Source organism: Cryptomeria japonica, chromosome 8, assembly GCF_030272615.1.
Source record: "Cryptomeria japonica chromosome 8, Sugi_1.0, whole genome shotgun sequence".
NCBI classification, from domain to species: Eukaryota; Viridiplantae; Streptophyta; class Pinopsida; order Cupressales; family Cupressaceae; genus Cryptomeria; species Cryptomeria japonica.
Genome location: NC_081412.1, coordinates 700,771,172 through 700,796,502, shown reverse-complemented (window position 1 = coordinate 700,796,502; position 25,331 = coordinate 700,771,172).

The window sequence follows — 25,331 nt, the reverse complement described above, 5'->3', positions numbered from 1 at the left end:
TGCAAAAAATGCCATATTGTCAATTTGTTGTCATGACAATTTTGTACTTTTTGTAAGTTGTGATTCTCTAACGACCCATTCAATTTTAAAAATGGTTGGAGGAGGTTGTGTTAATTTTGGGTGGCACCTTTAAGGACCCCAAACACAAAAATATGTAAGCTGGTTGATTTTGGTTGTTTTGGAAAGGAAATTGAAGCATCAAGAATTGGTGGAAACTCAGAAAACCGTCTAATTTCTGTTAATTGCATGTTGCGGGTGGATTGGCAAGAATACTCATGACATAGATCCTAAAACTAGATTATTTTACTTTTTTTTTTAATTTAGTGTGAAGTCTTGAAGTGATCGCTACCCCATTCTACAAGCAAATCTCTACCGGGTAGCCTAAAACCCTCAAACCTCTAGGGTTTGACTGTAATAATGGGTTTGGGCCTATAGAACCTTAACTGAACACTATGTTGTTATAGGTGATGATAGGCCACTATATAATATGTCATTTTCAAAAATCATTAAGAGGATACAATATGGTGAGGAGGATGGAGAACTAACCCTAGGTCTAACATCTCTATGTGACAGACCAGTTTGATGAGTGCAATGCGTGAGAATTGAGTGGTAGAGCATTGGAAAGGGGTTTTAATGTGGTAGAAGAGTACTTTGGAGGTTTACAGAACATTTTCATGGTCATTGATGATCACCAATTAGGAGAACCAAACTATTTTTTGGAAGGTGTTCAGTCAAATAGGTCTAGTAACCCTATTAGGTCTGTTAGTGCAGTATTGGCTGGGATATCTACAAGTTGGTCTGGTACCAGAAACTGAGATATTGTTGAGAACTCCCAAAAGGGTATCATAAAATATAATTTTTTTTCCTAGATTATCAAAAGTTATCACCCGATTCCTTCAAATGGAGGCCTAATTGCAACCGATTTTGGTTGTGGCAAGTGAGTCAAAATTGACATTCCGGTGGGTCTAAACCATGAAATCATGTTTCATTTGTGTTAAGGTGTTGTGAGAACACCCCTTCAAGGTTTTTTGTATTGAATTGGTCAAGTGGGCCTTTAAAACCCCTAAAGCCTAGTAGTATTTCACTCATGTATGCAAGGGTGTGTGTAGTCACACAAGACTTGAGAAGTGTTAGTTATTTGTAAGGGGACATATTTGAGCCTTTGAGTCTTCCAAGGCATTTTTTAATGTCATTAAACCATTTGTTGACTTGGTGTTGTGTAGGGACCCTTTGGTAGTAGGATTTTGGTGGAGTTTACGAGTCTTAGAGGTTGGTTGGTTCAAGGTTATCATTCCAATTCGTTTCCTCCTCATCAGGCCTTCCACATATGAGGTTGAATCTTTGAAGAAGGCCAACTTCCTTTCCAATCAAGGTGCAGTGCTAGACCAAACCAACACTTTTAAAACTATTCCTAAGCCTATTCTACCACTTGCAGAGGAAAAGGGAGAAGAAATGTTGAAAGGAAAATCAGAGGTGATGCACCTAGATTGAAATATGTTTCTTTCCCCACTTGTTAATGCATAAGACATCAATAAATTACCAAAAACATACACAAATCCCAATCTATCAACTATCTCCAAAGAAAATAGAAAGGCTAGAACCTAATATGATGCTAAGAGAGATTGAGGGATATCCTCAAACAACAGACATAAGCACATTTAACATAATCTGAAGAAAGAAAGATTACAAATAAAAGGTGAATAAAACATAATGTATTTGACAACATGGATAAGGTAAAACAAATAATTTATTAACATGAAGGCAAGGCAATTACAATTACAAAAATCATAGAATTATGTAAGAGAAAAGGGAGAAGAAACCTTAGAATGTGTTACAATATTTCCTTTATAGATTAGGCATAAATTTGATAGAACATTGGGTTTGGAAACCCTAACCGACTAGGGTTAGGTTATAGAGAGAAATTATATCATGAATTAGATGGAAGATCTGATTTTGCATGCCTGAGAGTGTCTCGCAAAATGGGAAAGAATAACAATACTTGAAAAGCAAGGAGGCTTTGCATTTGGATAGTGTTTGAATACACCTTGTTAGACCAAAAGTATTCCATGAGAAATAAATGTGCATGGGCAGACTTAAGAAATGTCTACAGAGTCTGAAAAGAGTAACAGTGATCCCCTTATGACATTTGGAAGTTATTGGAGTAAGATCAAATTTGATTTGGGCCACCGACAAGGTCAAAAATTAATTTTTGACCAATTATGTTGGCAACCACCTCGGGCACTTGTTTGAACTGCAACAATCACTCCAAGTTTTAAATTTGGCCATTGGATATTCCCTTCATGCATAAATGAACAACTGAGTTGCGCTTGGAAGACCCCCAAAATGGCCAGTTAAAATACCATCATCAATTTCCACATTAGTGAAATTGGACAACCATCAAGCGCAGGATCACAACCTAGGCCAACATGACTGCATAGAAGCCACAAAGATGCAACTTGACACCCATCTAACTATTAGTGGCCAATCGCAACATCAAAGACCTAAAAATAGCACTTGTTCCTAACCACTGCGATGATGCGGCCTAGAATCCATGGTAACCCTTAGCGGTCCATTGCAATGGTGCAAGGCCAACTAGTAGTTAACCTTAACCAATATAGCATCTCTCAGTAACCACCAATGGTCCATTGCAACATCACATGGTCAAGTGGCGGTTAACCTTGACCACTTTGAGCCATGCGATCCAACATCTGACTTAACCTCTAGCAATCCATCGCAACGATGCAAGGCAAACTGACAGTTTACCTTAACCATTACGAACCCATGATCTAATAGTTAATGTAACAATCCTTCTTGTTGTTAAAAAATAGAATGGGGTCTATAAAATAATGCATAAGTCCCCCTCCAGTTGGTTGATTTAAGTGAAATGATTGCCTGAGCCAATCAATGGAGAAAAAGAATAAGGTCGAGAAATGGCCAAGGCAAGAAGCATTAAGGGTTTAGGGTTTAAGGCCATAGGGAAATATGCGGGGAGGTTAAAGCCATTGATGACCTCTTAGATCGGTTGTAACCGATGGCTTGAAGGGTGACATAAAAATGTCAACAAAAAGTAAACATTTAAGTGGAATGAAAATTTATTCTACAACCACAAGGATTTTATTTCGATTGGTTGAGTGTAATTGGCTATGGTGATAGTATGTTACTTGATTACATTATCCCCCAATTTGATACACTTTCCTACTCTCTTCTATTTTCACATGAGGTCTTAAGGATTCTCTTCATTAATTATGCTTTTACCCAGTACGTGACACTCACTCATGTTGTCATATAGTGTGGGTATAATTTTGGGTGCATCTATTTTTATTTTTATTAGTAAAATGCATTTTCATTTTTTTATCCTCACCTAGATTTTGGTGGCATGCACAACTCAATTTAAGGGCACATATCCTAACTAAGAATCCTTTTTCCTCTACCCCCCTTAACATTACCTTGACATATTATCATATCATACATGCAAATATTTTAAAAGGGAAATACATCCTAACTAGACATGAATACACACACACACACATTGTTGGCATGCCCTTTACAATGTTAGTAGGTTATGATAAATGTAGCAAAAATCTATTCTATTATGTACACTTTATATGGCTTTCTTTTAATACTCTTGATACATCATATAGCAACACATAATGCTAGTCCAAGTGATCATGAAATTTATCCACACACGCACGCACACACACACACACACACACACACACACACACACACACACACACACACACACACACACACACACACACATTGTTGGCATGCTCCTTACGATGTTAATAGGATATGAGCAATGTAGAAAATTAAGTAAGAAATTATGTGCACTTTATATGGCTTTCTTTTAATACTTTTCATACACCATATAGCAATAAAGCATGCTAGTCCAAGTGATCTTGAATTTTATCAAAACATTTAAATCACCTAGAAAATATTATATCATTTCAAGTGATTCTTTGGTTCTCATAATTCCCAATGATAGGGAAACTTAACTCTTAACTCTTAAATAATATATTCTCTTCTCATGACTCTTAGCGACAAAGTAAGCTTGACCTTCAGTCATGACATTCTTCTTAACACTTTTCATTTCTTTTCTCATGACTCCTAATGATAGAGTAAGCTAGACCTTGAGTCATATATACTTTTCCACATTAACTCTTGTATTTGTCATATATTTATTAATTGCATTTTGAGGATGATGCAAAGTAATAAGAAAACCTTCTACCTGTAGGTCTCTTTTATGTTGACCTATAATTTTCTTTGTTTGTTGTGTATCTTTTTCCTTTGTGTATGTGTTTTTCATGTATTATACTTTACTTTTAACATGATGCATATTTATGTGTTTTTATGGATTTATTTAGTACGTTTTATATCATTCATGCTTCTATGTGTGTGTGTGATATCTTGATAAAATGTTTTTACAATTTAATACTTTTTTAGACTGTTATCTTATATTTTTTTCTTGTTTATTATATTTATTTTTATGTTCTCATCTCGGGGAAATGATTTGTACACTTGAAGTATAATATCCTTTATGATATCATTTTGGGCATTTTTAAGATGATATTTATTTTTAGTGTCTTATTTATGTATTTTAGCAAAATATATCACCTAATTCCACAAGCCCACTCAAGTGGGGAGAAATCTAATATAAAAAAATGTACACTCTTGCAATTTCGCATTACATTTTAGTGTTTGTCTCCCTTATTATATTTTTAGGCTTATTTGGTCCTTCCCTTAGCCTTTTTTCAACCATGATGTCAAGGTCATACCTCTTGTGATCTCTTTCATGTAAAATCATACTTCATATGTTCTAACCTTGCCAAGGAGTTGTAGTTATCCAAACACTAGTGCAATGTGTAAATGTTTATGTGATATGCTAGTATCCCATGGAAATTTATTATTTAGTGATTGTTTATCTTTCCAGTTCTAGTTTTGTTGATACGATTTCAAATTTATGTTATTCATGCATTTATCTTTGTGATTTTGATTTGACATGTGATGGTATTCTCTGGAGTTGTTGTTCAGATATGTCCATTCTGGGTTTGGTTGATCCTGAAAGCTCTATATTTTTCTTTGGTGATTGTGGAATTTTGATAACGTGTTGATTTGATTGATAATGTGTTGTGGTGTGGTCCACTTCTCATTCCTCTCCACCACAGGAATGTTTATTGAAGACCTATTTTGAATTATGTTTCATTATCTCTTTTGGCTGACTTGGAATATTCTTGTTCAGAGATCAGTATAAATAAAGGATGCTTATAAGGAAGAAGATATAGAAGGAAGTTGATTGGAAAAGGAAGATATATCCTTGTTGATGGGAAGTGGTTGATTAGTATGGTTGTGAGATGATGTTGTTTGGTACTAGTGGCAGTGAGCTTAAGGTTTTTTCTGGCATTACAATTGTGTGGCAGTTGTGCCTTGATGGTGGATTCTTTCTTCTTTTGGACAGTGAGCCCTCATTTTTCTGGTGGTTTTAGCTGGGTAGTGAGCCCACTTACAGTGAGAATTCTGGCAGTGAGCCACCTTTGTAAAAATCACCTTAACTAGTGTCACCCTAACAAGATTTTTCATATTGAGAACTATCATTCTCTGTGGTTTTTCCCTTCTTGGGTTTTCCACATCATATCTAGTGGATCATGTGTATGATATCTCATGTTTATACTTTCTTATGGTTAAGTTATCTGAATTTAATTTACTGGATCTGTTTCTGTGGGAAAAGTAAAACATTTTTAACTAACAACTGATTCACCCCCCCTCTCAATTGTCAAAGATATTCAACATACATTTCCTTTTCCCTCTCTTGTTTATCATTTTCATTTCATTAAATGCACTTATTAAATTAGTTATTAGTATTTTTATTTGATACCTCTTGGTTTGTTGCTTCTATTGTCCTTATTTCCTATTATACAAGTGGTGCAACCAAGGTAGGGAGATCCAATGAAGGACATCCCCACCTTGCATCCTATAACACAAAACACCATACAAGATACCGACAACCGGTAACACAACACAAGATATAACTGGTAAAACAGAAAGAGAAACCCCAACTGGTAGATATAACACATGATATAACTAGTGTAGCATCCTAAAATTGCGACACTTGCAATTTCGACCGCATTTGGGTCTTCATGATGGCGATGCAACACTGAACCTGAATGGAGACCCCGAAACTTGTCCACAACATCAAGAAACTGCATTTTTCAGCACCCTGGCCTGATCCTCCTTGCACCCTGTTGTCCTGGGAGGTGGGACCAGAGCGCCCAGCGCCCTGGTCCTTCAGGATTAGGGCGCCCAGTGCCTTGGTCCCCCAGGACCATGGCGCCCAGCGCCCTGGTCCCTAGCCCTATTTCGGGCCCGGTCTCCTATGGGACTTCGGGTCTTTTTGTTTGCAAATTGGAAAATAACATTTCCTAGTCGGCCTAAGGTCGGGAAAATCAGTCTATCAACCCTAATTGGCAAGTATATAAACTACATTTTCCTCTCTCATTTTGGAGGAGGCGAAAAAGGTGGAAACGATACTCAAGCATTCAAGCATTCAAACATTCCTTCAAACAATTGATCATTCTATGTCTCCATTCAAGGCTAAGTGTTGCATTCAAGACAAGGATTCAACCATTGAAGAGGAGATCACATGCTACAACACCATTGAAGAGGAGATCACATGCTACAACATACAACATACAACAAACAACAACATCTATACCTTCGCATATAAGGATACAAACATCCTTACAACAAAGTACTAGTACTTGTTTTACATTACAGTCATTTACATTTACAACATTTCTCATTTCTTGGTTAATTCCAAAACCGGGGTTTGACCTAAGGGCAAACCCCTAATCCCTAACCCCCCAATCGTCTTCGCTTTTCTGTGTGTAGGTTGCAGGTACGCGGCTGAAATTGAAGATCTGGAATCCTTGTGCAGAGACGAACAGATCCCCCTTCGTTTCACGGATTTTTCGGAGGACCGTGTGCACGCCGGGCGCCATCGTCCTGTCAACTTTTGCTCAAATTTGCAGGACAACGTCGTCTTGACATTTTACTGCTAATTCCAGGTCCGTAGCTTCATATCATATCCCTATCTCTATTTATAAGTGAATCTTTCTCACTTTCTATGTATTCTTAGCTTAATCATTCTATCTACATTCTTTACAAAAGAGGGTATCCTTGCTATCACAACCCTTGAAACTCATATAGAATCCAATCTTGCATTGCGTGGGATTGGATCTTGTGGGTTTCAACCTCTCTTTTGAATGTAAAGTCTCTCCTAAGTGAAAACCATCAACCCTAGTGAATCTCCCTTCTCTCTCCTTGGAGTTGGGGAGGGGAGAACAACTAGGGTTCGATTTTTCCGCTTTACAACTAGTAAACAAATAAAACAATCATTACAACCATTTAAAGAATTACATATGCCTTCATCTATTACACATGCTGGACCACAACCCAGGATTACAAAACAATGCTTACAACACAAATTTGAGATCCGAAGATCTTGTGTTCATCGATTCAGTCTCCGGTAAAAGTCTGCCTAGTTCAGCACTGATGCGGACCTTAGCCCCTTCAACATTTAGTCCGTCGAGACCAAAATCTCTCTGGTAACTACATCTTCTCTCAATCTCTTCTTCCCCTGACCTCCGTTGCCTAAAATGAATCTCAAAAATTTCCTTTATACCAACCACAAGCAATAACAATTCAATCAAATCGGCCAAAAGACCAACCTGTTCAAGATGTAATGTGCAAACAATAATAGGTCAGCCCAAATCACCAATAACATCTCCAAAATGCATATAAATTCACGTGAACCTCTAGGAACATCGATCAAGCCCAAAACAACATCACTCAATGATCCACAAGTTACGGAAATCGTCCACAACCCAATTCGGCTTTTCTTTGTTCGTTGCAAGACCAACAAGTAAGAACACACTAATACCGGAATAGATATCTCACTGAAATCAAATCCAAATACCATGAATCTCAAACATGATCAAGACAAAGAACTCAAGGTGATAAATCCAAATCCACAACTCCAAATTCTCAAATATGAAGAAATGCAACGATCTCCAAGCAACTCCACTGCTAACTGCTCCAACCGGATGAACTACTCTAGTGCTCCTACATCAGACTCTCGGGGTTAATTGAAAAGTGAGTCCCATCACTTGATCTGGCTTGACAATCTGTTAGTAGGTACTTGCAACTGCCTCAGGGGTTCAACGCTCTGACACAGGTTCCAATTGCCTCTCCTCGATGAATCTATCGGTCCACCCTGCACCCTGCACCCTGCCTCAATCGATGATCTGTTGAAGTCTCCACCCACTAACTCCCTCAAGCTCAAGCTCCTAGGTTAGGTGGTCTGCTTGCAAGCCTTGTACTACCTCAATGTTCGGCGATTTGAATAAGTCCACAAGCTGCCTCAAGTTCTTTTCAACCAATTGGTTAACAACCAACACTTCTTCCAACAACTGGATCATCTTGACGATCTGACTACCACTTTCGATTGCCTCATATTCGGCGATCTATGAAACACACGCACAACCTGCCTCCAATCAATGATTTGTCCACCCAAAGGAATGCCTCAAGGTTCACAACCCACTATGATACCACTTGGAGTAGCCAAGGTAGGGAGATCCGATGAAGAACATCCCCACCTTGCAACCTATAACACAAAACACCATACAAGATATCGGCAACCGGTAACGCAACACAAAATATAACCGGTAAAACATAAAGAGCAACCCCAATCGATAGATATAACACATGATATAACTGGTAAATAGATAAAACAATCATTACAACCGTTTAAATAATTACATATGCCTTCAGCTGTTACACATGTTGGACCACAACCCATGATTACAAAAAAGTGCTTACAACACAAATTTAAGATCCGAAGATCTTCTGCTCATCGATTCGGTCTCCGGTAACAGTATGCAGTTCAGCATTAATCTGGACCTTCACCCCTTCAGGCTTCAGTTCGTCGGGACCAAAATCTCTCTGGTAACTACATCTTCACTCCATCTCTTCTTCCCCTGACCTTTGTCGCCTAAAATGAATCTCAAAACTTTCCTTTATACCAACTGCAAGCAATAACAACTCGATCAAGTCGGCCAAAAGGCAAACCGGTTCAAGATGAAACGTGCAAACAATAATAGGTCGACCCAAATCACTAAGAGAATCTCCAAAATGCATATAACTTCACGCGGACCTCCGGGAACATCTGTCAAGCCCAAAACAACATTGTTCAATGATCTGCAAGTTACGAAAACCATCCGCAACCCAATTCGGCTTCGCTTTACTCACTGCAAGACCAACCGGTAAGAACACACCAATACCATAACAATACCAGAATCAAATCCAAATGCCACGAATCTCGAACATGATCAAGACAAAGACCTCAAGGTGATAAATCCAAATCCACAACTCCTAATTCTCAAACATGAAGAAATGCAATGATCTCCAAGCAACTCCATTGCTAACTGCTCCAACCGATTTGAATTACCCGGTGCTCCTGCTCCAACCAGATGAACTGCTCCGATGCTCTTGCATCAACAAGTGAGTTTGAAATCTAGTGAAAACTTTAGATTTAACAACGTTTTTCAACAATATCAAGAGACTGAAATGGAAGTGCATAGTGACTACAACACAATGTGTGGATGTCTACATATTACAATAGCATCTTGAGAAATAAGATCCATCCTCTAATGCCAGGGTCTTTATTTTCTGTTATTTCTATTTTTGTATCCAACTTGTCATTTTATATTTTCTATAATTTACAAATTCTCATTATAATCCTTTCTACTTTTGTTTCTATTTCATTTAAAATAATTTAGAATTTAACATTAAGTAAATTCCACATTATCGATCAGTTTCATATTCAATAAATAAAATAAAAATAAATAACAAAAATGTTAAATATACATTTTGAATTCTTATAAATAAAAAGTAAACTCAAAATTTAAAGCTGAAATTACTCTCTTTCTATTGAAATAGAATGAAACTCGACATTCAAGAATTTCACGAGATACTCAACACCCATCCATTAATTAACTAATTACCCAAATACCTACCATATCAACATAATCCTAAACCTTTAAAATTTAAACTTAAATTACATGCTAATAAATACTTTGATACAAATCTATCAATTTACCTGAGAGGAGGAGTGATTTCAAATTTTGGGTGCTTATGTATTGTACTCATTTCTTACAACATTTGAGGAAAACTAATTGAAAAATCAAGATAAAATTGTGGCAAAAGCAAATATTTAATGTTTTTTTATAAATTAATGATTTGTGAAATTATATCTTGTTCATTTCAATTTATAGTCTTTTGAATTGTTAGTTTTTATTTTTTAAATTTGTATTTTAATATTCTTGTCTATTAATTTTATGTTGTGTTAATCTTGAGGTAATAAAAAAAACATCATTTTTATTATTGCAATTAATTTAGCAACAAGATACAGTATTTGATGTCTTGCTTGGTGATGAGTTGAAGTCAATGTTCATCCACTAATAGTTAAGTAAGTGATTATATGTTAGTTATAAAGAATTTATTAAATTTTATCGTTAATATAAATGTGAGCTTTGAAATAATAGAAAAATAGGTTTTGGTTTTATAGAAAGTAAAAATCTAAGTAGAATGAAAATGTATTCTTCAATCAAAAGGATTTTAATTTGATTGGTTGAACGTAATTGGTGATGGTGATGGTGATGGTATGTTACTTGATTACACAATCCACCGAGGTCCAAATCTCCTATAGATGCAATAAATAATAAATGAGACTATGATCATACCTAGACTAAATTTAGGTGAATAGACACACCTCAATCATTAGCATTACACTGAAAAAATGATTATTTGTGAAATTTAGACTTATGTTCTAAGTACTAATAAATTGTTGAACAACTGAATTATTATCAAACTTCTCAACTAATAATACAAAATCCTGTAGCTCTAATAAGTAAAATAAACAACACTAATTGGGCCACAATATAAATAATAATAATACAAGAAAAATGTGCTAAGGTCAATGGTTGAGATATTATCATGATCTTAATGCTTAAACTTAAATTTAGGTGAAGATTACGAAAAAATGATAAATGGATTATTATTTTTGATAAATTGATGGTTTGTGAAATTATAATTTGTTCAATTCAAGTTATGGTCTTTTGAATTGTTAGTTTTTATTTTTTAAATTCTTATCTTAACGTGCTTATCTATTATGTATTTTGTGTTGATGTCTTTCTTAGTGATGAGTTGAAGTTAATGTTCATCCACTAATAGTTAATTAAGTGATTATATGATAGTCATAAAGAATTTATCAAAATTTTATGCAAAATATAAGTATGAGCTTTGAGATAATGGGAAAATAGGTTTTGTTTGAAAGAAAGCAAAAAATCAAGTGGAATGAAAATTTATTCTACAATCAAAATAATTGATTGAGTGTAATTGATGACAATGATGACATGTTACTTGATTACATAATCCGCCAAAATCCAAGTCTTGCATAAATGAAATAAATAAGAAATGAGGTTATGATCGCACTTAGACTATATTTAGTTGAATAGACACCCCTCAATCATTAGCACTGAAAGAATGATTATTCGTGCAACTTAAACTTATGCTCTCAGTACCAGATTGTTGAAACAACTCAATTATTATAAAACTTCTCAACCAATAAAAATATTCTATAAATTAATAAGTAAAATAAACAATACACTAATTGGGCCACAATATAAATAATAATTTAAAAGAAGAATGTGATAAGGTCAACTAAGCACATGAAGTGGTGGAATTATCCATGTGCATACATCTTATCAATTCTCCTTCCATGTGAAGGTAGGCCAAATGCGTCAAATTTGAAGAAATCTATTAGACCTAATTTGAAAACAACTTAAAAAATTTAAAACGTCATAAACCATTCGTTTTATTTTAATCACACAAAGATTTAATGTGAAATATTGATATGGGTCAATTTAAGTGGAATATTAATAGATTCAATTTGACTATGATTCAAAGATAACACCAAGCACTTTCTTGATTATGACATCTTTTTCAATTTTCAATTTTTTCTGCATCTCCTTAATGGTTTCTATTTTTTTCTAAGTCCTTTCTTCTAACTCCCTCAAATTTTCTACTTAATAAATTGAATTTCTCAAGAAAATTGCAATGTTGTTGTTGCTTAATTATTTTTCATTTGATTTCTTTTAATAAAGACAAATAAAGGCAACATCAAGAAGAAAATTTGCAATGTTTTTGGTGCTTAATTATTTTTCTTTTGATTTTTTTTCAATAAAGATAAATACAGGAAATGATTGTTTTGAAATATGGAGATTTTTTTTTTGATATCTTAATGGGTGAGATGGAGCAATGACATATTTTCTAGTCATTTATTTAATTTATATATGGTGTAAGGTTCACCTAGTGTCAGGTTAGTTATTTATCTATTTTACAAGAATAATATGTACATAATGATAGTTTATTACAAGTACAAATATATGGGCATGTAGCATGCATCCCTAAATGTATTGTAAGCTCATAAATGATGCACATCCCTATCTTTGGATCAATGTTAATCTTGAATGACATATTCTTTAACTAAGTTCTCTTCTTGATGCACCTTATTATTAACATTTACATAAATGAGGGTTCACTAGTCTAAATATGCAAACTAGGAATCAAATCCATTTACAACAAATTACATTAAGGGGAATATGATCCAATAGGCTCAAACTCAAGCCAATTGAAAAGGGTTGGGCACAAATTGAATCTTTATTCTTCTTGTTTGAGTTGAAGTTGAATTGATAATGGAAAGGGTATGAATTAGGGTTAATGATGTAAAATTGATAATGATTAGCATGAATAGAGATATTCAGAACAAATATGTGGACATCAAGTACAACTTTTGAAATGGGGAGTAGAGAGGAAACTGTGGCTAAAATCTAGGCTAAAAAATGCAAGACAATTATGGTAGGTGACCTTGACCCAAAAGTGTTAGATGTGGATACTGGAAATAGTTTTAGAATTAGAATGTCACTTTGAGTATCTCCCTAAAATTTTGTTAGAAAAGTATTGGTCAATAATGCTAGGTGACCTTGACCCAAGTTTTTCACTTCTTCAAAATTTGGTCCTATGTGTCTTAGTTAGCTCTTTCTAGATCTATATTCTCTCTCTTTAGAATATGTTACCTACATACACAAGAGGGGAAAAAGGTGTTGGGTTGATAGGGGTTTGCCTAGGTCAAATCTCAGGTTTGGAATTAACCCTTGAATAAAATAGATAAAAGGAAATCTCTAAAGTAAAATTTTGGATCTATAATATTATGCCTCAAGCTTGCTAATGTTGATGATGATACAATGCTCTTTGAATATGACCCACAAGTGTTGTTTCAATAACATGAAATGACAAGACATAAAAAGGATCAATCATGAAAACATACTTGCATGAAGATTGTTGCAACTTGTTGCTCCATAATATTTAGATTCGAAGAATATGTTCTCTTGAATGATGAAGTAGATGGTGGGATGAAATATTATTTGTTCTATAAAAATGAATTATAAAGATGATCTTATATAGGGTATTTCATAAATCAGGTTGACCTCTAATAGTCATATGAAAATATTGGGATCATGAATCAAGTGGTGGGAACTAGTCTAATGACATATTTAAAAATGGTGTTGTTTTGGAGGGGCAAGGGTAGCTAGCACTCTTCTCCACCTATAAAGGAGTGAAACAAGGGTTTCTTAGGACAAGTATCCAAATCACCCTATGATCATATGATGATAGTTTTGCAGTGCGAAGCCAAAAGTAGGCCTAGAAAAGAGTTGGTAGGAGATACACCAAGGCACAAGCACAAAATAGAGGGTAAAATTGTAAGGGATTATGATTTATGATATTACATTTATCCCCCACTTTATTAGGAGAATGAACTTATGCTCATACTCACAATAAAAGAAATGAAATAGTGAGAGACATTAGCAACAGGGAGCAAGATTACAAAAAGATGAGATTTCACTAAATTCCCCCAAGCTTAGGATCTTAACTCATACAATCACATACAAGGACATGGCAAAAAAAAAAAATCCAAATAAAAGGGAAAAAGACAAACAAAGAAAAAAAAGACACACAAAAAGGGGTTAGTACTACAAACAAAGGCTCCAAGTCAACTAGTTAAAGAGGCCTCAATGATCAAGATGTATCGATTACATTCTTAGAATGCTATTGGAAGAGCACATGTAGTCATATGGAAAGAGAAAGAGAATACATCAATTGATAAGACAAGAAACCATGATCCAACCACTAGAAAGGTGTGTTATACTATGGGTTCATGGGAGAGAGAGAAAGTGATGCAGGAGCATCCCCAGTCGATGAGTAATCTTGCATCAACCAAAAATATTTCCTTTCACTTTCGTTCTTGTCTACTTCTCTATGCAGTTTTTTGTGTTCTTACCGATTGGTGTTGATAGTTGCTTTCTTTTCGTGGAAGATCTTATTTTTGGTTTCTAGGCTAGTTCATGTGCTTTATTCCAAATTGTTTAGTTCATTTGGGTTCTTTTCCGATCAGTTATCGCTTTTGGTTGACTGTTTCTAGGTTTTGGGACAGTTCTTGTGCTTACCGGTTGGTTTTCCTTCATTACCAGAGCGATTCTTGGTGTATGGATCTATTTTGGGTCTTGTCCGATGTTCTTTGGCATGTGGTTGACCTTCCTGCTGAACCGCACCTCTTGGTTGTTATTTTCTGGAAACATTTCTTTAATTCTTAAGGCCGACCTAGTTACATGTTTCATTTTCCTACATTGGTAAATGTAATCTTATGAGGACGACCTGGATATGTTCTAGTGGGCACAAATATGATATTATGTAATCATTTGTAGGGTTAGAATTGAGAATAAGGATTGAGATTCACATTTAGTGATCCAGTTGATTCTTCGAGTCTCAGTTGGATTGTATTTGGCTGATAGCCTGCATGTAACCGGTTAACTACCAAATATTATTAGATGATTGTATGATGATAACTGGTTGGTTGTCGGAAGTTCTAAAGAAATAATATGATCAATTTTTGTAATCTTGCTATGTTTTCTTGTTGCTTTCATTGTATTACTCTTGTTGCATAAGCCAATTGATTCTCTTTGAGGGTTTTACCGGTTATGGCTGTATCAAGTGGTCTCAGAGCTGGTTATGAACTAGCTGGTGGAAGAGTTGTTTGCGAACATTGAGGCATTCCTTTGGGTGGACAGATCGCCGATTGGAGGAAAGTTGTGCGTGTGCTCAATAGACCATCTAGGGGAGGCAATTGAAATCAGTAGTCAGATTACCAAGTTGAGGCAGTTCATTGGAGTGGAAGAGGAGATGCCACCTACAAGGATAAACCCTCAGAGGGTAGAGTAGATGATGGAGGAATTCAAGAATGAAGTGAGGATCGAAATACGAAACGCTTTGGCTGGTTTGCGAAGAAACCCTAAATCTGAGGATGAGCATGAAGAAGCTGGTGAAGAGCTTGAAGAAGTTGAAGGAACGAAAGATGAAAGAGAGGAAATATTCCCAAGAGTAGTGGCACAAGTGAGTAAAGTTCATAAAGTGGAGGTTTCAAACTTTTCTAAAACGCTGAACCCGAAGGATCTGATTGATTGGATCAAAGAGTTGGAGGATTACTTTGAGTTTGAGTATCTCAAGGACCTGCAGAGAGTCTGGTTGGCACATACTAAGTTGAAAGGGCATTCTTCCTTATGGTGGAAGGAATTGCAGAAAGATAGAGTGGAGAATGGTGAAATGAAGATCAGTCGGTGGAGACATATGGTTGCAAGATTGAAGATCAAGTTCATACTGGGAGACTATGAGTTGGAATTGTTTAAAATGTTGCAAAACCTGAAATAAAGAAATAAGACTGTGAAAGAGTACATTGAGGAATTCTACAAGGTGATGATTGGATTTGGACATAGAGAGATGGACAGAGAAAAGTGTTGGCATTTTGATAATGTTTGTACTTAGTTGAGGTGGTTGTTGGCATGTTTAGTTGTGATTGTCATTGATGGACACACTTATTTTATGTATGAGTTATTCTCAACCGTTAATATGTGTTGTATTGTTCAAACCAGTATTATATGCCATTGTATGTATAGTCTTTGTTTGTAGAAGACTATTGGTGATTTGCAGAAGAATCTTACTGGTCAAAGCATGACCGAAGACCTCAAGCGATATGAAGACCTCAAGTGGAACGAGGACCCCTAGCGATAGATAATCTTTTTTATCGGAACACTATGTTCCAGTTTACTAGTCTTTGTTTGTTAACCGGTAATCGATATACTGTGTTCAACCGGTAAACTTGTAAAGTGTGATGAGTTATCATCCACCAACACTTTGGTGGGGTTTCTGTGTCGTGTTACCAAATGTGTCTAGATGCTTTGAACCTAGGAAATTGTAATCCAATCTCATTGGATTGACATGAAATCAACTTCCTATTTAAGGACATCATGTCTAGGGTTTTTAAATGTGTATGTGTGTGTTGAAGAGGGAAGTTGTTATAGAAGAATCGTGTGATAGAGATTGAAAATGCAAAGGATAGAAGACTAAAGTAATATTGCAATGCATTAACAGAGAGCAGTCAAGGATCTAATCAATCATTTTGTGCTACTTTCTAGATCACTCACTTGTTGATTACTAATCTCTTCGACAAGTTAGAATACCTTAATCGGGTAGGCCCATTCAAGCCTATTGTAAATCCTCTAACAAGGTGGTTCACAGGTCTGGATCTGAAATCCTCTAACAGGGTAGTCTTTAACAAGACTTATCTCCTAAGAGAGATCTAGATTACTAACAGGATCTATTTTGGTGAAGAAAATTGTAAGGCCTTAACCGGTTTGGTTACTATTCTACAGATAGTTGACTTGTGAGTTTTACTCACCATGGTTTTTCCCATTTGGGTTTCCACATCAAAATATCTTATATTATGGTAATTATGCTTTTGTGGGTGAATGCTCTATTTGATATTTGGCTTGTGAGTGTTTTATCCAATTTGTTGTTTAAACTACTATACCGGTTTGTAGTAAAACTGCTTAAGAGTTTGGTTAAGTTTTTGGGCATACTAATTAACCCCCCCTCTTAGTATTCATCAAAAAGGTGGCGAGGTACATAAATGGACTTGAATTTAACATTCAGGATGAGATGAGTATGTTGAGGGTTTCCATAGTTGAATAAGCTTACCAGTATGCTTTGAAGGATGAGGAGAAGATGAGAACAAGACAACCGAATAGAGGAAAGGATAATTTCAAAGGACAGATGAGTGACAATATGAAGAAATCGGTTGAGGAAGATGAATCAAAACCTAAGTGGAGTAAAGAATCGGAGTCGAAGGTATAGAGGAAAGGCACCGGTAGAGTATTTCCTAGCAAATGATTTAAGTGTGGAGAAACCAAACATAGATTCTATGAATGTACGTAGGGTATGGCAAGAAGTTGTGTGGCAAATGAGAAGTCGGAAGGTGAAGGTACCGGATTTGACTGTGCACTGGAGAAAGGAGAATCCCTTGTGTTAAGAAGAAAGGATACTGGATCTACTCAGAGGAAGAGTATTTTCTGGACTGTGTGCAAATCAGGTGGTAAGTGTTGCAAGGTTATTGTGGATACTAGGAGTACTAACAATTTTGTATCTAAGGAGATGGTTATCAAGCTTGGATTGAAGAGGCTTGATAACCCTTGTCCTTATGACATAAGTTGGTTGCAAGATGATCAAAAGATAGAGATAAAGGAACAATGTTTGGTGGATTTCAATATTGGGCCTTTTAGGGATGAAGTTTTGTGTGATGTTGTATCTATGAGTGTTTGTCATGTCTTGTTGGGAAGACCTTGGTAGTTTGATAGAGGAGCTATTTATGACTGTAGAAGAAACCTAATCACTATTGAGAAAGATGGGCAGAAGGTCACATTGACTTGTTTGAAGGAGAAAGAGAAGGAGGTGAAGAATCTAAACCTTAGGAAAAGTTGTAGTATTGAAAAACTGGTTGCATACCGGAGGGTGACATGAGTTTGCAAAAGGATCTGACAAATGAGCGTGGTGGACAGATGGAACTAGATGACAAAGAGCTTATGGTGACAAATCAGATGAAGTCTTATGGAAGAAACAAATCAGAGTTGCAGAAGAAGGAAAGAAGTAAACATAGACAATGTACAGATCTGAAGAAAAGAAAGAGAAACAAAGAGAGTCAAGGGTTAGAGAAGTTGGTTGAGGTACTAGAGGAGCTAAAGAAGAGGTTGGCAGATACGAATATGTTTGGATTAGAAATGAGTATGGGGGTCTTTATCCTGAATCCTTTTAGATGTTCATGAGTTGCCTCTCATGGAACATCTTATTTCTACCTAGGGAGTCTGATGCAGGAGCATCCCCAGTTGATGAGTAATCTTGCATCAACCAAAAATATTTCCTTTCAATTTTGTTCTTGTCTAGTTCTTTATGCAATTTATGTGTTCTTATCGGTTGGTACCGGTAGTTGCTTGCTTTTCACAACAGATCTTATTTTTGGATTCCAGGCTAGTTCATGTGCTTAATTCCATATTTTTAATTCTTTTGGGTTCTTTTCCGGTCATTTATTGCTTCTAATTGACTGTTTCTAGGTTCCAGGATAGTTCTTGTGCTTACCGGTTGGTTTTCCTTCATTACCAGAGTAATTCTTGGCATGTGGATCTATTTTGGGTCTTGTCTGATGTTCTTTGGCATGTGGCCGACCTTCTTGCTGAACTGCACCTCTTGGTTGTTATTTTCTGGAAAGATTCCTTTAAATCTTAGGGCCGACCTAGTTACACATTTCATTTTCATGCATTGGTAAATGTAATCTTATGAGGCCAACCCAGACATGTTTTGGTTGGTATAAATATGATATTATGTAATCATTTTTAAGGGTAGAGGAAGTAGAATTGAGAATAAGGATTTTGATTCACATTTAGTGATCTAATTGATTCTTAAAGTCCCGATTGGATTGTATCTGGCTGGTAGCCTACATGTAACCGGTTAACTACCAGATGTTATCAGATGATTGTACAATGATAACCGGTTGGTTGCCGGAAGTTTTGAAGCAATAATATGATTTGTTTATGTAATATTGCTATGTTTTCTTATTGCTTTCATTGTGTTACTCTTGCTGCATAAGCTGGTTGATTCTCTTTGAGGGTTTTACCAGTTATGGATGCATCAGAAAGGAAAGATGGATTCTAATGGTGAGAAATTTCTGTAATGTTAGGTGATTCATGAAAGAAGAGCACATATTTCACAGGATAGAGATTTGTATTATGCTAGGTGATCCATGAAAGAGCATAGATTCTATAGGACAAAAAAGTGTGTTATGTTGTTTGATCCATGTAATAAAGGTGAGGAGGGTCAAAAGGTCTATCAAGGTGTGTTATTGTTAGACAGTTTAGATAACCAAAAGACAACTGAGAGGGGGGGGGGGGGGAGGGGGTGAATTAGATGTCATAGATTACAGGAAAATTCAACAATTAAAACTTTAATACCGGAACCCAAAACAATAATACCAGAATAACAGTTAATCCAATTAAGCGTAAACAATAATCATAAAATAAAATCCATCCACACAACACCAAGATTTGTACGTGGAAAACCCAGTAAAGGGAAAAACCATAGTGGGAAGCCTACCCATAGTCAGATAATACTTTTACAGTAAGTATGTGAATTACGATGAAGGAGCTTGCACTTGCAGGAAGGCCAACAACCTACAACACACTGCTCATCACAAAAGGAGTCTCACTGACTACATATAAATCCAGACTACAATCTGGAGAAGTGTTGAACTGCAAAAGATAGCATCTCCTATGCCAGAGTACAGTTCCGGTTAAGCTCAATACCGGAGGACTAAATCCTCTTCCAAACCCAATTCAATCTCGAATGATCAACCAAATCCTTTGCCTAAATGATATTACATTATTCGCACATTACATTCCTTGACCATGACCTCTTACATTAACCATGATGATCTACAATGAGATCCTACATTTATTTGTACAAACCCTTGACCATAAACAATCAGGTCATCCACCATAGAATAAACTCATTACATAATTACAAACCATGTTGGCCTTAGACCAAAAAAGTAATATCAACACATAAGACATCCTGGAAATACATCAATATGTCCTATCCACACGTTACATTAATGTCGGTCCATAACCTAGTCAATCGGTACCAAGTATACGTACACACGCTTTAGCAATGATCTCCAACCACCAAGTCTCGAACATAATCACCAATAACATCGTGAAACTCCATTAGAAGCTACACCAATACCACTTATGCAATTCATCAAAGATCTCCACCAAAAGATCTACCAGTCAAACCCTCACGGGAAACCAAAAACCAAGCTTCTAAGCAAGCAGGATAGCATCCAATCACCAGAGCAAAACCAACTGATCAAATATGAGTATAAGTATCATGAACAAGCCAATTCCATCACCAGACTATACCGAAGCCTACCGGATCATACCAGATCCAAGTTAACTAGAAGCCACTTATCCTCCTTGGACCAGAAGGGTGTCGGTAAAGCATCCAAACAACTAGTGTTGACATCAATGACAAAACATCACTATAAAACATAATCAATTCCACCAAATGGGCAATAATCTCCCACTTTGGCATTGATGACAACACTAGATGTGAAAAACATCTAAGTACCAAGAAATGCCAAATAAGTCTCCCCCTTTTGACATTTATCATTTTCTTCCTTTGTCTTTTTCACATCAATATCACTCCCCCTTTGACATCAATGCTAGAAATCTGACAGAAATATCAAAACAAAAATATAAGCCTCTGAATCTCAAAGCTAACTACTCCCCTTGAGCAGTAGCATCCCACATCAGTGTCAGAATGAATAGTATCTCAGATAATGTATGTCGAACTAATGCCAAACTCTCAATCTATCTCTCAAGGTACTCAAATGATTTCTTGGATAAAGGTTTAGTGAAATTATTTACAATCTTCTCTTTAGTGTTCACATAAACCAATCTAACTTCATTTGTTTCCACCTTCTCCTTAAAAAATTTATACTTGATAGATATGTTCTTTGTCTTATAATTAAATACTGGATATTTTGATATATCAATAGAAGAAGAGTTATCACAGTGAATAACTACCGTGCATCACAATCTACCTTTATATCCTTCAACATTTCCTTATGTACAATTAGTAGCAGTTGGTAGAAACAACAACATACTCAGCTTTGGTAGTAGATAAAAAAGTACATGATTATTTCTTGCTGATCCATGAAACCAACTTCTTTCCAAGAAGAAAGCTCCACGGGAAGTACTTTTCCGATCATCAACATTTCCAGCCCAATCAACATCTATATATGCACATAAAGTGAAGTTATCATCCTTAGGGTACCACAAGCCATATTTTGATGTACCTTCCAAGTATCTAAAAATACTTTTCATCGCCATCTCATGATTTTCTCTAGGATCACTCTGAAATCTTGAAATAATACAAACAACATTCATAATCTCAGGCCTAGTCTGAGTCAAATAAAGCTGACCTCCAATCATAGATTTGTGTCTTGTAGGATTTACCAGTGCAAAAACATCTTTTCTTGTCAATTTCTCACTTGTAACCATAGGTGTACTTACCAGTTTAGAATCTCCCATACCAAATTTCTTCAATACTTCCTTAGCATATTTAGTTTGATAGATAAAAATGCCCTTGTCAGTCTGAGTAATTTGCAAACCTAAGAAAAATTTCATCTCACCAATCATAGACATCTCAAATTCTTTCTCCATATTATTAGAAAATTCTATGCACAACCTATCTTCACCTCCAAAAATAATGTCATCAACAAATATTCCAACAATAATATATCATCATTAGTGATTTTATAGTATAAATTACTGTCAGCACTACCCTTAGTAAAGCCAAGCTTCAAAAGATATGTGTCCAACCTTTCATACCAAGTTCTAGGTGCTTGTTTTAATCCATATAAAGCTTTCCTTAACCTGTAAACCATATCTGTATCATCTGATAGTGAAAAAACATCAAGTTGCTCAATATAAACTTCCTCATCAAGATCCTTATTCAAAAATGCACATTTAACATCCATTTGATAAACCTTGTAGTTTTTGTAGGCAACATAGGCAAGAAATAATCTTACAACTTCAATCCTAGCTATCGGTGCAAAAGTCTCTCCATAATCAATTCCTTCCTTCTGAGAATATCCTTTACAAACCAATCTAGCCTTATTCCTTATAACTTGACCATCCTCATTCAATTTATTCCTAAAAACCCATTTAGTTCCAATAGCATTTTTATTTTAGGCCAGGGAACCAAAGTCCATGTATTATTTTTCTCAATCTGATCTAATTCTTCTTCCACGGATTTTAACCAAAATTCATCTTTACATGCCTCAATTACTGATACCAGTTTAACTTTTGAAATTAAACATACCTCATTAGTTTCCAGTCTTCTTCTTGTCATCACTCTATTTCTCTTATCCCCAATGATTTGATCTTCAGAATGATTCAATCTCACATACCTAGGAGTCTTCTAACTCTCTGTTCCTCATCACTGTTCTTCAGTTATTGTAGAATTTTATGATGTTGCCGGAGTAACTGGTGATGAATATTAAGAGGGGGGGGTGAATTAGTATGCCCAAAAACTTAACCAAACTCTTAAGTAATTTTACTGCAGACTGGTATAGTAGTTTAAACAATAAACTGGTTAAAACATAGATAAGCCAAATAGCAAATAAAGCATTTACCCACAGAAGCAAAATAACCATAACATAGGATTTTTGATGTGGAAACCCAAATGGGAAAAAAATGGTGAGTAAAACTCACAAGTCTACTATCTGCAGAATAGTAACCAAACCAGTTAAGGTCAGACCGGTTAAGGTCTTATAATGCTCTTCACCAGAACAAATCTTGTTACGAATCTAAATCATTTTTAGGAGATAAGTCTTGTTAAAGACTACCCTGTTAGAGGATTTCAAATCCACACCTATGAACCACCTTGTTAGAGGATTTACAATAGGCTTGAATGGCCTTGCCCGATTAAGGGTTTCAGACTTGTCAAAGAGATTAGTAATCAACAAGTGAATGATCTAGAAAGTAGAACAGAATGCTTGATTAGATCCTTGTCCGCTCCTTGTTAATGCATTGCAGCATTACTTCAGTCTTCTATCCTTTGTATGTTCAATCTTTATCGCATGATTCTTCTATAACAACTTCACTCTTCAACACACACATACACTCACTAAAACCCTAGACATGATATCCTTAAATAGGAAGCTGATTTCATGTCGGTCCAATGAGATTGGATTACAATTTCCTAGATTCAAAGCATCTAGACACATTTGGTAACATGACACAGAAACACTGTCAAAGTGTCGATGGATGATAACTCATCACACTTTACAAGTTTCCTAGTTTACCACAGTATACCGATTACCAGTTAACAAACAAAGACTGGTAAACTGGAACATAGTGTTTCGATCAAAAAGATTAACTGTCGTTAGGGGTCCTCATTCCACTTGAGGTCTTCATACCGCTTGAGGTCTTCATACCTCTTGAGGTCTTCAGTCATGCTTTGACCGGTAAGCTTATTCTACAAAACACCGATAGTCTTCTACAAACAAAGACTATACATACAATGGCATATAATATCGGTTTGAACAATACATCACATACTACAGGTTGAGAATAACTCATATAACAAAATAAGTGTGTGTCTATCAATAACAATCACAACTAAACATCATCAAAATGCCAACAATCTCCCCCTTTGGCATTGATGGCAACACTTAGGAAAATTTGACATCTAAGTTCTTACAAAACAAAAATAGATGTCATAATCAAAATTACTCCCCCTAAGCATATACACTACTCCTTTTGCCAAAATTACAAGAATGTGCATCTTCCATTTGCATGAAATTTTCAATACCACTTCCCCTTTGCCAACAATGACAAAGTAATGCAAACATAAATTTACCAAAGTTATATCGCATAACATAAAAACAGAGTATATGTTCATGAAAATAAAGAGTAAAACTTCTCAAAAAGGAATTTAATTTTTTTCAAAAATTCCTTCATGTTTGAAGACTGGGAATCGAGAAGTGAGGCAGCAATTTCACTCTCGGTCTTCATCTGGAAAGCTAATTCTTCCAGGGCATCAATAGTGCTCATCTCCTATGTGACAATAATAGCTTCCAAGTTTAGAAAGCACTTTTGAAGAACCTACAACTTAGGTAATAGGAGTAGTTGTAGCTCCTGCAGATTTAGAGTCTGCTTGCAGATCTCCACTTCAATATTTGCAATCTGTTGTCGGTGATTCTGAATGGTCTTCCCATACACTGTGAAAGAATCATATGGTACTTTGAAGGTCTCCACATACTGCCTTAGTTCCGATTGGAATTGACCTTTCTTCTTCAAAGCATCATCATAGAATAGATCATGTTGGCATATCTTGCTCAAAAGCAGTTGTCCTTCAGCCATTGCTAGACTGATATCATCTTTCTGATGGATCAACTTGGTTCTATCCTCCTCAATTTTCTTCACCAGTGCAACATTCAATTCCTTTTCACGGGTTTTCTTTGCAGTGGCCTGGGCAACATCTTTTAGTGATTGAACTTGATCATCCACTACTATGCATAATAGTTTTAGCTTGGCTAGTGAGGAGTCGGTACTGGGGATTGATTAGATTGGAAAGAGTGTCAACAACAAATTGAATGACATCTTGTTCTTTCTTTTTCCTCAGTTCTTCCAATCTATCTTGAGCCAGTTGAATGCTCCTCAGTAGTTCATTTTCATCTACCGATTGGGTAAGACAGGCAAGAGTCAAATCGGTGTGACCGGTGGGATCCACCTGCTTAGCTTGATCTTCGATTGCCTTAGGAGTTTGTCCTCCTTCCTTTGCCTTGATCTCCTCTTGTCTTTTCTTCTCCTGCTCTTCTTTTTCCTGGGCTTCCTTGTCGGCCTTCTCTTTCTCCTCTTTCTCCTTCTCCACTCTCTTCTTCTCTTCTTCTTCTCTTCTTCCTTCTTCTTCTCTTCTTGCTTCTCCTATGCTCTCTTTTTCTCTTCTTCCTCCTTTTCTTTATCTGCTTTCTTCTTTTCTTCTTCTTCCTTCTTTTCTTTCTCTGCTTTCCTCTTTTCTTCTTCTTCCTTCTTTTCTTTCTTTGCTTTCCTCTTTTCTTCTTCTTCCTTCTTTTCTTTCTCTGCTTGAATGTTAAGTGTAGTATCTACCGGTGCAACATCTAATGAATCTACATCAATAGGAACAATTTCCTCAGCTTGTCTATTAGCATCAAAGACCTTTTTCATCTGGATAGCTTCTTGAGCTCACAA